The sequence below is a fragment of the Cyanistes caeruleus genome, chromosome 1, assembly GCF_971803275.1.
Source record: "Cyanistes caeruleus chromosome 1, bCyaCae1.hap1.1, whole genome shotgun sequence".
Lineage (NCBI taxonomy): Eukaryota > Metazoa > Chordata > Aves > Passeriformes > Paridae > Cyanistes > Cyanistes caeruleus.
In genome coordinates this window covers 30,647,724-30,663,934 of record NC_141701.1, presented here as the reverse complement: position 1 = coordinate 30,663,934, position 16,211 = coordinate 30,647,724, and positions in this window count along the sequence as shown.

Genomic DNA, 16,211 nt, shown 5'->3' with positions numbered 1-16,211 from the left:
TTGCTGGGTCTGTTAACACTCAGTAGATTTTGTATAATTGAAATTCCACTAATGAAGCCTGCAACATAAATTATTTCCTAAAATTTGTGGTAGAAAGAATAACAGTTTGGCTGAAGAAATATAAATTTTCAAGGCAAGAATATATAATTAACTGCACAGAAACATTATATACTAAGCTTTATGCTATTTTCTATCTAATCCAAAATGCTGGTAGAAGTTGGATACACATCCTGTTCATTAGGAGGTGGGAATATAGATTGGTGTGGTTGATCTAAATGTCCCTTAACTTCTACATGCAGCTTCACATTTTCCACTTTGATGTAGGTTACAGTGGTATATCAGCTCATCTTCCCTCTTCTGGGAGAAATTCCATTCCCCCAATTCCAACAGCTCACATTTCATACAGTCCACCCATGAATCAGGTCATGGGTTTACTATAAATGAGTGTGCTGATAAAAAAAACTTGACACACTTCATCTTCTAAAAAAATCTGGTTATGTCTGTGTCTCTCATGTCTGCATTCCCCAACTAGGTAGGCAGTAAAATATACCAGAAATTTCCACTGAGAACCATAATTTTCAGTTCTCCAGAGTTCTCCTAGTCATTTACATTAAACATACAAGTGTCTGAACATTGTAAAAGAAGAAACACTACATAGAAATATCAACTTCATCAGCTTCAGCCATTTTGGAAAGAAGCTTAATTTTATGCATTCTGAATAATTCCTTTAAGGAACTCTTTCTTCAAAAACTGTTTTGAGATTGCAGGGAAAAGAAAAATTAACCTTACAATCTAAGGACCACCTTTGTGAGTACCACTTTTCTGCCTACACATTCTACATTATTTTTCTTAGGCAAGGATTTCTATAAGAACATGCTTATGTCAGAGGTTGACTGTGTCAGCTCAAAATACTTCTTCAACACAATTACAACATTATAAAGTCATCTCATGAGCTGGGAAAAGTGAGCAATTCTGCATATAATAGATAAGGCTAAACATACTCTTTTGTTTATGTAGGCAGATATTACAGATCCACTTCTTTATGCTTCCTTTCATTTCCATACATCTTGATGGTAAACAGATGGCAGAAACTTTAAATAGTACTTGAGGTGAGATCTCACCAATGCCTTCTACAAGAGAAATCCTACTTTCCTCTCTACTGCAGATATCTTACTTGCCACAATCTCAGATCATATTTTTCATTTCAATAGCCTCTTCATATTGTGTGTTCATGTATTTTATGTGACTGAGTTATAGTGCCAAACTTTATCTTCTTCCTCTATTATTTTCACTCTGTAAGCAACAAAGCCTTGTTATTTGTCCTAAACCCCACACCTACTACTGCTACATCCCATCTCTTGTCTATTTTGCTCTGATACCTCTCCTGTGTTAATTTAGTATCACTGTAACTATTTTAGTTTTCCTACAGTTTCCATGAGCAGTATCACCTACACTTCTCTTACCCATATTACAATTCTTGCACTAGTCTAGCTTTGTTAACTTAATAAGCAACTTCCAACAGGAATTACTTTGCAAATCTTTACGAATCTGATGCCCAGATATATTTTAGCTAGTCCATTTTCTTTGCCTAGAAAACCCTTTAATTTAGCCAAGAAAAGTACAATTACCCTGTATGATTGGCTTTTGCTGAACCTACTTAGGATTTTTTTCATTTCTGATTTATATAATTAATTACACTATGATCCAGCTTTGTTCTAAAACCTCCATGAGGCAGGATTACTATGTCAGTAATTACCCAGATCACATATCTCCCTTCCTAAAATATATACATGTTTGTTTTCCTGCAACAAATACAATACAATTTGCAGTCTGATGAACTCCTTAAAAATACTTGCTACCAAATTAATTTACTGTAAGAAAATCACGAGAAGAAATATGAAAACAAAACTTTAACAACATTTTTTGTGGTCATGTGGAAAATATATTTCAATAATCAGCAGAAGGTTATCAAATTACATTTTGCTGACCTCTGGTTTGCAGTGGGTAACATCTAAAAAATAAATAAGTCATGAACATTATAATCTGTCTACTTTTAATGTACTCCATCAAATTTAAATGAGACAAAGGATTAAAGCTAAAATTTAAAAGCTTAAAACTAGAAGGGCTTATTTTTAACCTTAGGACAGCCCAGCATTTAAATAAGACCAATTGGAACTGGGAATGAAAATGAACTCTTAATTTTATTAATCTCCTTACACTGTTGTGCATTGTTCTGAGTCACCAAAATATGCATAGCTTCTGAACAGCCTGACACTTTGCTTTGCATTTCATGCTATATTTTAAGAAATATGTATCATATATCACTTGTTAATGGTTTCTGTGGGAGGAGATGAGTAATTAAGGACTTGTGAAATTGGGGCAGGGTACATTTTTATAACTGATAACATAAGCTCACAGGATGGCTGCAGTTCAACAAAGGGCTTAGCTCGCACTGTTCTATAAATAAGCACAGGAAATTAGATTAAAATTTTTAAATTAGATTGCCAAGATTTTCAAAAGTGACCAAAGGATCTGTGTGTCTTGCTTTGGGACCCCCACTATGAACTACTTCTCAGAATCCTCATGTCTGACACCTTTTGAAAATAATTTCATTTCAGAAAGATTTTATTTCTTCAGCCTTAAAAAAAATATATATATATATATATATATTTGAGAAGGATTTAGCTAGACTCAGAAAAAAAAAACAACAAAGAGAGCAAGCAGGACTACTCTTATAATTGATTTGTCTAGTAACATGTTATATCTAGCACTTTATAGCATATAAAATTTTCTTTATAAGGATGAATTGTAGTCACCTAAGTCCTTCTGTGTGGGTTTTTTAGTGTAAAGCATTTGGTTTTAATATTAATAGGAAGAAGTTGATCCTTACAGTTCCTCCCTCTTCACTATTGCTTTGAAATTTCATTTAGAAATTTAATGAATGTTTAAGTTTTTTTGGTTTTCTTTCCTAAACATTGGTAGAATACGAGACATTCCCATTTAGAGTCTTGAAGAATTTGTCTGGGTTTTGTAAATAAACCAGTCATATTGTTTAGGGCTTAAATGATTGAGTTTCCAGCAGAGGAGGGGGGAATGGAGACATTTTTCCGCCTCTGGTGTTTAAAAAGTTGTCTGATATCTGACAGTAGATACCTACTCAATACAGCTAACATCCTAAAGCAGGCTTGTAACTACAGTTTATGACTATGTTGTGAGATTCAAGGGCACTCTCCAAAGCCCTTGGAAAGCTCAAACTGTGTTTGGATTTGGTGCTGTTATAGAACCAGGGGCTCTCCACTCCACCTGGCTGTGGTTTGGTTTCCAACAGGAGAAAAGTGGAGGCCGAGAAAGACACTGGTGTGGAGGATGTGGATATCATGGAAATTTTCAAAGTACACCTTACCTTGACATGTGGACTATATTTACTACAACAGACCCAATTTTTAAGAAAGCCTGGAAAATGGTCGATACAGTTTTCTCTTTTGCAGATGGGATTTGGGAATATCCTGTGCATGTATCTGTGTTACATTTTTAAAAGAGAATGAAACACATACTCCAGAGAATGAAACTTTATTCCCCTTTTCTGAAATTGTGAAGGATCTTTTCACTCAGTACTATTTCATTGGTTTAGTTGTTTATGAAACAAAACAGTAAAAAAACAGTGTTGAGGATGGAAAATGTCCTAATAGATGCTACACATGAACTGAGCATAAATTAATGTTAGTAACATAGTAACAGATATAAAGCAAAAACAAGGAAATGACTGAATGTAAGGCCTGGTTTTTCTTCTGCTGCTGTTAGAACTATTCTAGCTGTTCAAAAATAGGTCCTAACAGAACTGCAACACCTAAAACCTTATCTAGTATCTGCATTTGAACATTGTACAGGGAGGACAGTTACACATACAAATATTTAATGAAAGAGAATCTTTAAATTCTTATTAAGAAGATTGCCAGCTGCATAAAAATGGAGATTGAATATACCAGCCTCTATTCCTTGAATTATAAGCCTGTGTAAAAGGATTTGGGACACCTGAACAAAAAAGATAAATGGACAATTATTGCAGTTGAAATTGGAAGCAATTTAGATGAGCCAACTGGCAAGTAGGGTTTTTGCTGGTCTGGTTGCACAGAGGGCAGGAACAAACAACATTTGTGGATAAACATGAAAATTTTTAGATTTTGAAAAAAACAAAAAATAATAAAGGAAATATGACATGTCCTTGCACTTCTAACTCACTACATGAAGTCAGGCTGAGAGAAAATGTGAGGTAGGTTTGTCACCAAGAATAAAGTGTTTCCTGAACTAGCAACTCCTCCTTTTCTTTCTCTCTTCTGTCCCTAATAGACAGATATAAAAATTACAGTACCAAAATTAAATGTCCAAGCAGCACCTGGCAGGAGTCTGCATGTTGTCTCACTCCACTCCAGTGCTACTCCATGTAAATCTGTATTGATGGCACCACACTTTGGCTAAGCCTGCACACCTACTCCTTCTGCCAGTCCTTCCATGTCTCTCAGAGATCAGCTTATGCATCCAGCTTTTATGCATGAAATTATTGTAGTGTTTGGAGGGTAAATGATGTTTAAGAGAACAGTTGAACTCTATTAACAGCTTTGAAGGTGGGAGGGAAATGGCAGAAGAAGCCACATTTACTTTGATGGCACTCTCACTGCTCAGCCGAAATGCAGGAAATGTGGCTCCCAATGCTGTTCAGAGACAATCTGAATGATTTTGTGAGTATTTTGATGCAAGTGGAGATAAAGACTCAGAACAAATTCATTGTGTGGAGGAGGAACTGCACAACAGCAGATCTTTTTCCTCAGCTACTGAGTCTTAAAGACAAAGTTCCTTTGTGTGTATCTCTACACCATACACCAAAAGTATATATACTGTATGTTAGGTATATATGCAGGATATTTCAGTCAGTATTCTAAACTCTTCCTGTAAAGCCTTCTTTTTTGCTATGTGTCTGTACAGCAGTTCCAATCTATGAGGCAAATAAGTAAAATTATGTCTTTAATTTTCTAAAACAGGTATTATGCAAAATAGAAGATTTTGTTTCTCAAGAAGAGTAGACAACTGGTTTCTTATATGATACATTAAGGTTTACATTCTTAAAGGGTTTCCTGGACTCAGGCCCCAAAAGCAAGTAAAGTGGTATATTGTAAGCAAAAATGGAAGTATTTTTGCTATTACTAAAAAAAACAATGAAGTATTTTTTCTTTGTGTCATCGCTCAGATTTGAATATAAAGACACCAAAGAAAGTCTAATTTTTATCAGCACACAGTAAAATAAAATCTTACTTTAAAATCTGAACTTTAAAATAATTTGGAAATGATGCAATTGAAGATAATTTAGGTCCAGTAGATAAAGCTGAAGAAGAAATAAGACAAATGCAGAAACTACTACATTTAACAATACATCAAATGCCATCATCTCTTATTTTTGACTCAGTTATCCTTGATATCTATGGAAGCTGGTCTTCAGTATCTCCAAAGGCGGAACTCCAAGAAGATAGAGAACAGGCAGTCAAGAGAAGAAAGAAGAAGAAATATTAATTGGTAAAGTAGTTCTGCCAAAACATTACTTTGTTACCTTTTTGGTTGGAAAGAAAAGGGATAACATTTTGTGGAAAACAGTGATGCACCTGCACAGAAAAGAAACAAACCATTAAAAGGACACATCTAGATGCTATAAACTCTTATATCTTTGACTGATGACAATCCTGCAGCTGAATCTAGAGCTGTTGCTGTCTCCTCACAGGCATATGTGAGTTGAACCTCCAGGAGGTGTAAATCACAGGGGTCAAATCTCTCACTTCTACCCATTGCTGTATTAAAAAATGTGGATATAGGCAGGTGCATCTTTTACTGCTTCTCTCTGTGTTTTATGTATGACGCAGAATTGTCAGTGCGTGTTTGGGGATCCTGGTGCCTTTCAGGAGACATGTGTGAGAGGATGGCTGCTTTATAAATCCCAAGTTCTCTTAGACATAAGCTGTCTGTTGCCATGCTCTGCTCTCCCCAGGCAGCTGCACTTTGGGATATGCATATTACCAGACTAAGACATATCTAAGAAATTTGCAGTAGTAATAACATTATGGGTAGAAAGCAACTTGACTACCTGTTCCATCCTAATTCTAGATCATTCTCTTGGATTTAGGAGCTGAAATACTTCTTTGAACATATTGATAGAACCTGATTGTTTCTGTTTGAGAAATAATCACATTTATTTATTATTTAGTCTTTTTTGTGAATAAAAAGTTTAAAATTAGCTCTTCCTTATATGTTCCTAGGAAACTACTAATTTCTACATAACTGCTTTCTGATCCCATATAATAACTCTGAAATTTATCCAGTAAGTGGTTCTCCAAGGTTATTGAAAACTCACATTTCAGCAAAACCTCAGGATTTCAGCAAATAAGTCATCCAAGGTGCAGGAGGAAAGAGAGTGCAATAATTTATACAGAGCTTTATTTTGTTTTTTCCTTTACACAATAGAAATTAATTATTTTTGCTAGTTGTTGGCAATTATTCATGTTGTATTTCTGGTGAGTTTGGATTTATTAACTAATATACAGATTCAAGACCTGTGTTAAATTAAATTGGAATATAAACAAAATAAGCAATCCAGAATAATATCATATCGTATAAAGATGACTAAATAATGATACTATCAAGAATTCATATTTTGTTAGTGCTTTTAATTTCTCACACAAAATAATGAACAGTAATTTTTTCTTATTCACTTTCCTTTCTGGTAGGTGATAAAAGCACTGTTCAAGAGAGGAAATCTGTGGTGTCAGCCCTTTCCCATTTGCCCAGGAGCCCTTATTCAAATCAGAAATAAAATGGTTAAGTAAAAAGAAAAAAGACTTGGAAGTGTTAATGGAAGCAACTATAAACTTTGGATGTACAAACAATTTCCACATTAGTGCTATCTCGGCTTTTGGTTGTTGTTTTTTTTTTCTGTACACACAAGGTACACTTGCTGTTGTCCAGTACAAAGTAGCAAAGCCTTTTTTTTTTAAACTGTATTATTTTACTGGATGGTGGACAAACTATCAGTTGTACATTGTGTTTCTTACATTCTTCCTCAAATTTGAGCTGATTATTAAAATAATATTTAAAAATATTTTTTGGAAATTGAAACACTATTTTGGGTCATACTGTCTCTTTATAAGCTGTCATTTCAGCTAACAATGTTATTTCACCAACAATGTATCTTTCCTGCACTGTAATTGTTTTAGGCATGACTATTTTCTCATTGCATACAGCTACTCTTGCTTATTAGAAATAGTATGTGCTGTATTTAGCTATAAACCTATTCATAAAGTACTTCATTAGAATTATTTAAATTAGAATTAGTTAAGTGATGGCTTGCTAAAAAGAAATGCCTGGATTTATTATTTATCAAGTAAAACCACCATACAAATATTTTATGCTTTTATGATTATTCCATTCCATTTAAGATGGAATGATTAGTTTATTTCAAACTACCATTAATTCAAGAGCATTTTGTGATTTCTATTCTGTTACTACAATTTTTTTCCCTAGAAGACTTAGCAAGAGTTGTAGCTAGCGTAAGATTTTGTTGTTACTAGTAGGCTGAGTGATCAGCATCCAGATGGACCTGTATCTCATTTCCTGTCTTCTGCAGGTGTCTATTGACATATAGGAAGCAATTTCTTCCTGGCAGTAAAATGATTTTACTTGGTTTGGATGGACAACCTTGTTGACTGGTTTCCTTGACACTGACATGAATCAATAAGGACACAATCCATTCTATGTTCATGAAGCTGAGGTGGTCATCACAGTAAACTACTTATTATGCATTACCACTTACACCTAAATGTGAGAGAGGAGAGCCAATGTCTTGCAGTTTTAGATTCCAAGCTCTCTAACAAACTTGGACTGCTGGTTCCAAGAATCTAAGGATCATAAATACTGCATGCAAAATATCATACTAAGGTTTTCAGGACATAATACCTGTTTAAATTGACACAAATTAAATCAACATGTGGACTCTGTTGGAAGTTTTGGTATAATAAATCCTAGTAAACCCTTTTGTTCCTGCTTTAATAAGTTACCTTTTCATTTAGGCTGAAGATTCTTCACCATCAATTTAATTTATTGCTTAGTTTTCTCCTATTTTAATGTGCTACATATAGAACATCTTCTCCCATATCTTACCTTTAAATCAATTCATTGCTTCCAAATCAGTTGTCTCATCTTACCTTAGTTTCTACAACATGTCTACATGAGACTCTAACAGCTAAATAATTTCTTTGTTATTTGGTTTTGCACTTACTGGGTTTGCACATTGGAAACATTTTCTCTTGTTTCTTTGTATCTAGAGGCTTCTAATCAAGTACACCTGAAACTGTTGTGTCCTTCAGTTTTAACTGCTTGACTTGGTTAGCTTTACCTTGAAGACTTTCAATTCTCAATGGCTTTTCAACATATAAATTAAATGTTTCACCTGAAATTTGATTGAACATAGATGCTTTCAATACCTTTACTCATTATCTCTTAAGTATGTTCATTAATCAACATTTCCTATTTTAAATAAAAATGTATTATTCTGACACCTGTGATTACGGTCTCCTAGCAACTTTCTCCAACCTGTCCTTTACATTTCTGTGGTCTAAGGCCAGAAAGGAGTGAAGATAACTCTAATTCTGCATGTGGTTTAATCCTTTTCTCCATGTGGTATAACTTTAATTTGTTAAAGGAGCTGATATCTATAATTTCATTGGACTAATGATAAAGTACAGTATTAAACTCCCATTCTACATGTCAGTGTAACCTATATCATGGAAAGAAAAATCTTTTCCCATATATTCACTTGGAACCTGCAGTTAGCAGGCTGATTGTTTTTCACACAGAAAACTCCAGCAAGGCATCTTAAAGGAAAAACTTAATTCAATAGGTTTTTTCAATACCTCAGTAAGAATCAACTTTTTTTTCATTTTACATGCTGCTCTCCTCAATCCAAGTGGCTGCATGAGGTAAATTTTCTTGTCCCCAGTTGCCAAGTGCATTCTCATTTTTCAAGTCCTCCTTAAGCTTTTCTCTGAAATTACTTCCTCTTCTTTTTATGTCCCTATACCTATAGGTTTTTTGGTTTTTTTTCTTCTCCTGGAACATATTTTCGTGTCCTGTCACAGCTCATTCTTACAAAATTGTGTAAACTCCTCTCCTTAGGTGCCTGATCTTACAATCTCTGGCACCCTGTGGGACAGCTGCACTGCTTTCAGAAGAGGGAAGTCTAATTCTACAAGAGTAGATCTTAAAAATAATAGTTCATAAACCACCATATATCTTTATACATGTATAAACTTACATATGAAGAAACCCATTCTTCCTTGCTATCAGGGTGCAATTTCTCATTTTTCACCACACTTGAATTTAGGGTTCAATGGATCTGTTTGTGCTGGTTTGCACTTACTCCATAGCTCTGTCTTCATGGATACACAAGGAGAACGCATGACTAATGGCATCAGTGTTCATCCTTTCTATGTAAACCAAATCTGTGAAATTAAGTCTCTGATCCTGTTCTTGAAATCAAATTTGCTAGTCATCCATATTGTTTACAACACAATTTAATACAGACATTCTGTAAATTTTTGAAGGAGTGAGAGTTTGCATATGCTGAGGGCTTTAGTATGGACTCAAACTTTTACTTCTATAATCTGCATAGGGCAAATACAGGTAGCTTGAGTGCATTATCCTCTAGGGGATATGACAAATTCAGTTTTTCTTTGTTGAGACAGTCAACGTCCTTGTCCTGTGTGGTTTTGAGCCAGATATAAGTTTAGAAAGAAAGAGCCTAGGGGACAGGCTTTTAAGGCATGCTTAAACCCAGTCTAGGCTTTGCCCCATGGTCTTTGCAGAGAAAGAACTTGAATGGGAATGAAGACATTATTTCTGCAGCACTGTTTTTAAGAAATCATGGATTCTAGCCTGGAAACGTGGGCACCAGGAGTTTGAGCTCCTTTGCTTATTTTAACAGTCACAATAGGGAAACCACTGAAGGATTCTGCCTGGGAAAGAAATGAACTGGAGAAGTAACAAAGTAGGGAACGTGCTGGGGCACACACAGACCCTTCTGCAGCACCAATGATGTCAAAGTTGAAGCTGATGCTGCTTTTATGACTCACTAATTCTAGTGGTGTCTTTTTTTTTTGTGGGGGTTAATGGAAGAAGGCAGCATGGATCTTGTCTGGTTTTTATCTACTATTGAGCTCAGTGACACTGAACAATCTGAGAATACTTGCAATACATGGAGAATACTTACCATGTGAAATGCATCTGAAATTACTTAGAAATTAAGTCTCTCTGGTTGTTTATAGATATAAATACACTCAGTTGGGCTTAGGCACTCAAAGCCATCTTCTTATGATGGGTAGTGAATTTACTAACATATATGAGAACTGTGCCATGTATACTGGCCAGAGCACCAAAAAAACCCCAGGTCCAGACAGGTTTAGTTTTCCAGTGTATGTATAGTGAAGCTGTGAAATGTTGAGTTCCTGAATCTGATCTGGTCAACAAAAGCCAATCAGGTCTGTATTCTCCTGTTTTCTCAAACTTTGAACAAACTTGAAATTTCTTCTTTAGAATTTTATTTTTTTTGGATACAAATACAAGATAAGGCACTGAGGAAGTGTTCATTGAAGCACTTCCAATCATTTACCAGCAGTTCTGGATAACCAGGGAGGTCCCTGTTCAGGGGAAGTTGGCAAATGTGGCACTCATCTCCAAGAAGGGACAGAAAAAGAACCTGGGGAACTACGAGTCTTTCAGCCTGACCTCAATGCTAGGGAAGATCATGGAGCTGATCATCTTGAGTACCATCGCATGGCACATGCAGGATGATCAGAGCATCAGGCTAAGCCAGCCTGCATTTGTAAAAGGCAGATCCTGCTTGACCTCATCCTACCTGCTGCCTCACGTCAGGTCCTGTCTGTAGTATTGGGTGCTACAATGTAAGAAAGACATGAAGCTGTGAGAGAGTGTCCAAAGGAGGGCAACAAAGATGATGAAGGGCCTTGAGGAGCAGCTGAGGTCACTCGGTCTGCTCAGCCTGAAGATGACACTGAAGGGAGAGTTAGGGACAAGCACCCATCTCTTCTCTCTGGTGACAAATGGCTGACCAAGAAGGCCAATGCCATCCTGGCTTATAGCAGCAAGAGTGTGGCCAGGAGGACAATGACAGTCATTGTTCCCCTGTATTTGGAACTGGTGAAGCCAGAGCTCAAGTCTGTGCTCAGTTTCAGGCCCTTCATTAAAAAAAAAACATTGAAGTGCTGGAGTATGTCCAGAGAAAGGCAACAGGGCTGGTGAGGGGTCTGGAGAACTAGTCTTCTGAGGAGCAGCAGAGGAAGCTGGGGTTGTTTAGCCTGAGGGATAGGAAACTCAGGGGGACCTTTTTGATCTCTACTCCATGAAAGAAAGCTGTGTCGAGGTGTGAGGGGAGGTAGTTTCTTTGCCTGAATAAGAAGTGATAGGATGAGAGGAACTGGCCTCATGTGGCACTGGGGGGAATTAGATTGCCTATTAGGAAAAACTTCTTTATGGAAAAGGTTGTCAAGCATTGGAACAGGCTTCCCAGGGAAGTGGTTGAGTCATCATCCTGGAGGTATGTAAACAATTTATAAATGTGGTACTTGGGGACATGGATTGGTGGTGGACCTGACAGTGGTAGGGCAATGGTTGGATTTGATGATCTTAGAGGTCTTTTACAAATTAAACAATTCTTCGATTCTGTGATTCTAGATTGGATCTTACTGGTTTTATTGATTTACACATGTTTGGAGGAATGTTCTCTCTATGCTACTTTAAGAATAGTAGCAATGGACAAAACAAAATGGGAAATAGGAGACTTACAGCAAGACTTAAAGCTGTATAGAACATTTACCTGCTGACTTAATCTGTGCATTTTGCTACTATCAGCTTCTTCTCTAAGGGCTAAATTCAACCTCATCTTGGAGATATATATATAAAAAAAATTCCTCCTACTGGAAAAAACAATCTCTTTCTGGTTCCTGCTGCTTGCCAGCTACTGTTCTGGTTTCTCTGCTTCAAACTTTCTCCATACATTTTCACTTTCATCCTAATATATTCCTTTGTCTTCTTCCCTCCTTCAGCTATCAGAATTGAATTTTGTATCTACATAAGTTAATGCAGTGGAAATATACTAGGGTGGATTCTATATGTTATACAGAATAGAATTAAACAAAATTGCACATACTTGCAAGAAGTAGTTTTTAGGTCTATCCTTTATTTCTGGCTCATTGTGAAAAACAGAATTGAATTAACCAGTTAATTACTAGTTCTCAGAAAAATAAACTATTTTTTTTTTAAAGGAAGAAAAAAGGCAGGTTTATTAGACAATGAAAATTAGTGGCTGATTACTATGGGAAATTTCTATATTTTGAAGTATTAAATAAGAAGGAAAGAATGAAAGAAGGAAGAAGGAAGAAACGAAGGAGAAGAGAAAGAATGAAGAAGGAGAGACAACTATGTAACCCAGTTACATTTTGTTTAACCTCAAAGGAAGATTTTTCTCTCCTGCAAGTTATTCACTTATGCACTTGCTATGAAATCAGCATTGTGAGTAAGTTGATAGCCTGTACAGGGAAGGAAAGAATGGCAAGCTGATTACTTTATGGTTATTTCACAAAACTGATGAGACAGCAAATGATATTCAATCCTATTAAAAAGACTAAGCACAGTCTTTTTTCTACACTTAAAAAAAAAAAATCCTACATTCCTTGTGCTGGGATTGGATGATAGGATTCTACAATTCAGGGAGTCTGCAGAACATCTGCAATGAAATTGGTTTTCTGTGGAAAACTGATGAATCACTTACTGCCAATGACTGGAAGGAAAAGTACTTGTTTATGCCCTTATGTAATGAATTTTTATGAGGTGAAGTTTGCTGTTTATAAAAAATATACTTTCAGTTGCTGCAGATGTAAAATAATAGAATTCAGAATTTAGACCACCACATTAGCGAAAAGGCAGTCACTAACAGAATATCATCATCTACTTGCCAAAAAGGGGCTTTTACTTCTGTAATAGAATTAAAATTTCCATCCATTCCATAAGGTCTTACAAGAGGGGAAAAAAAAAAAAACAAACAAGGACAATATTAAGAGCTACCTTTGTTAACATACCATAAAATTAATACTTTTACCAAAAAGTATATGTTCTGCTTCAAAAAGATCTAAATCATGTTCACGAGCAGTTCCTGAGAATGCAAGCAGTGTCTCTGTATAATCATGGAAAATCAATTAAATGCTTTTCCTTGAATGTCCCCCAACAACCCTTTTAAAGCATGAGTTAAAGTAATAGCTTAGGTGTAAGAACTGACCATTTCCCTGTGAAAAGCAACTTCTCACAATCATATGCATCTTTTGAGTGTTTAATGCCTGCAAATTAATTAGTGGAGCTACTTTTAAGAATTAACCAAACTGTTTTATTCTTACATTCAGCAAGAGTTGGGTTTGATTGCTACAATCTTTTCATTTCTTTTAGAATCTTGAGACATTTCAGTAAAGTATTTCACAGCTTGAATGTTATTTCTTTTTTGATCCTGCCATGTATTTCCAGAAATAGCTGTAGGTGACTGGAAATGTGCAGATATCTATTCTTAATGACTAATGCATTTTGCATTTCTGCAGCAAAAGATGTTTTGCTGTGTATGTGAAAAACTTTCAAGTGCCATTTTCTTCATACTTCTAATCTCCATGTCCTGATATCTATATTGGTTCTGCAAGTATGGATAATGCATCAGGGTTTTTTTTGCATCAATTTATATTTTTATGAAGTTGGGGTTTTGTGGCACTAAGCAATGATGCAATGAGCAACCTGCACTTTTTTGTCCCTTGACACTCTACTACCTTTGAAACTGTTGTAGGGTGACTGCTGTTGCTGCTATCAGTCACAGGGATTGTGAAAGGATGCGAGACAAGACAGCATACTGCAGGTCCATCTATACCTTCTGCAATAGCCAGAGTTTGCTTAAACCTGGAGGCAACCAGCCAAACACAACTGAACTGTTACCCAATTTTCCACAACACATAAAATAGAAGCTGTGCCACTTGGCTAATTGCCCATCTCATGCTTGCATCTGCAGCATGCTCTGGATATTCCAGCATTGCTTTTGGAGAAGAAATATCACACACCACATGGGACTGTTTTGTCCTCTGTATATGGAATGAACAGCAGTAAGTGCAGTTTTTGCATACAATAAGCCCTCTGAAATCCTCCTGTTGCTTACCCTGTAGCCACATTCCTCTAGAGCTCTGATTCTGATGTCCAGCCCCTGCCTCCAGTTTTGCCCTGTTCTTCTCATTTTAATACAGAATAAATCAGGGATAGGTTGTTATTATTGGTAGTGTAGCAGTCATGGATATGTTACAGCCTCTATGAAAAGTGTCCTGAAGCAATGGTCATTACTTGTTCTTTATCTCTGAACCATGTGATTTTGCTAAGTGGAGCAAACCATGGGATCCACAATCTTCGGTAGCAGCCTAAGTCAAAAGGGGCTGGAATTAGAAATTATGAATAAAAACTGCATACACGTCACAGAAGCTTTTTTTAATTACAGAGAGACTGTTTTGTGGCAATGGTAATCTCTCGTGAGAAACCTATTTAAGTGCAGACACAAAAGCATTTTAAGAAAAGCTTAATTATCCCTGGATCTGAATTATGCACACTGCCTCTTATGCCTTGTCACAAGTCATGCATCTCTACCCAGATAATTGGCTCACATAGTATGTTCACAGTTTCTGTTGTGCTTTAATGCATCTGAAATTAAGATGAAGACCAGTGACAAACTGGGTGTCAACATCCAAAATACCAAGCCGGTTGTCCCTTACTGCAACCCACACAACCATGATGAAAAATTTTGTATCAAAATTGGGTACAATGGGAGAGAATTCATCCAGAGTAACCATGTAACAGGCAGTAGACCTCAACAGAACAGGACAAGTTTCAAAACTCTTTGCAAGTCTTCAAAGGTAATACATATTCTCGTAGAAGAGTCAGTACTGCCACAGATGCAATTTATTGTCTTTGCCTGCTGCAACAGGCACTCTCCTAGAGGCCAATCCCCAGGGAATTCCTGCCTCTAGGCAGAAAACCCTGATCCTTTACATACCCTGTCTTCAGGCCACAAAGGAGAACTAACTACAGAGGGTATGTGGGCCATCTTGTTAGGGAATCAGGTACCTGAAAACTACTGAACCTGTAAGATGTGAGCTTTTTTCCATTAAGGCAACGTACCTCCAAGGATTATCCTTGACACAGTTACTGCATCAGAGGTATCCCTGCCAATTACATAACCTGGAGATGTTATCTAGGGTTATTTCCTTGGCACAGTGTCTCCTGAAGGACTATTTAGATAAGGGCTTTAAACAAAATGGCACACCAGCAATTGGCAAGTAAAAGCAAGGGAACATGATGGGATACTTTGGTCACATTAATGAAAGTTGACAGTTCTGCAGTCAAGAATTTAGAAAGATTGCAATGAATACAGAAAACACTGGAAGAGAGAAGAGTCAGGTTTTCCCCCCTCTCCTGAGCTACTCCAACATGCTGTGATTTGTTTTCCATTACAGGTCTTCCAATACAGCCTAATGAAGAGCATTTATGAGACTGACAACCTTTTTTCCTCTGAAGTATCCTTGAAATATGTCCCTGAAAGTAGACAGGTATGAGATGAATGGTAGCACACCAGTCAACTTTATTTTACTTTGCACCAGTTTGTTCTCTTAGGAGACCCATGATCAGAGAGGTATGAGCTAAGGATTTTACACTTGTGCCAGCCTGGGAGGGATTCTACACACAAATGTCCTCTCCTTGAATGGCATTTGGCCACACTTGTGCCAGCTCCTTGCTTCGGAAGTGGAGTCCCCTGTAATGGCAGAAACTTACGATGGGGGTGACAATTTAGGTGAAAGTTTTAATGTTGTCAGCATGCTTGGGAAGTTGAAGGCAGGCAGCTGTAATCTATTCAACCAGTTCTACTAAGAGTTCCTTCAGGGAATAGGTAAGGGGTTGAAGCACCATTTTTAAACTGATTCTGCTGTTTTGGTTGCATGCACTACAACTTGCAGCAGCTCAGGTTACCATACTGTATTAAAAGCCAATGACCATCAGTTTTATTATCTGTCGTGGCAATAAGCACGACCCTT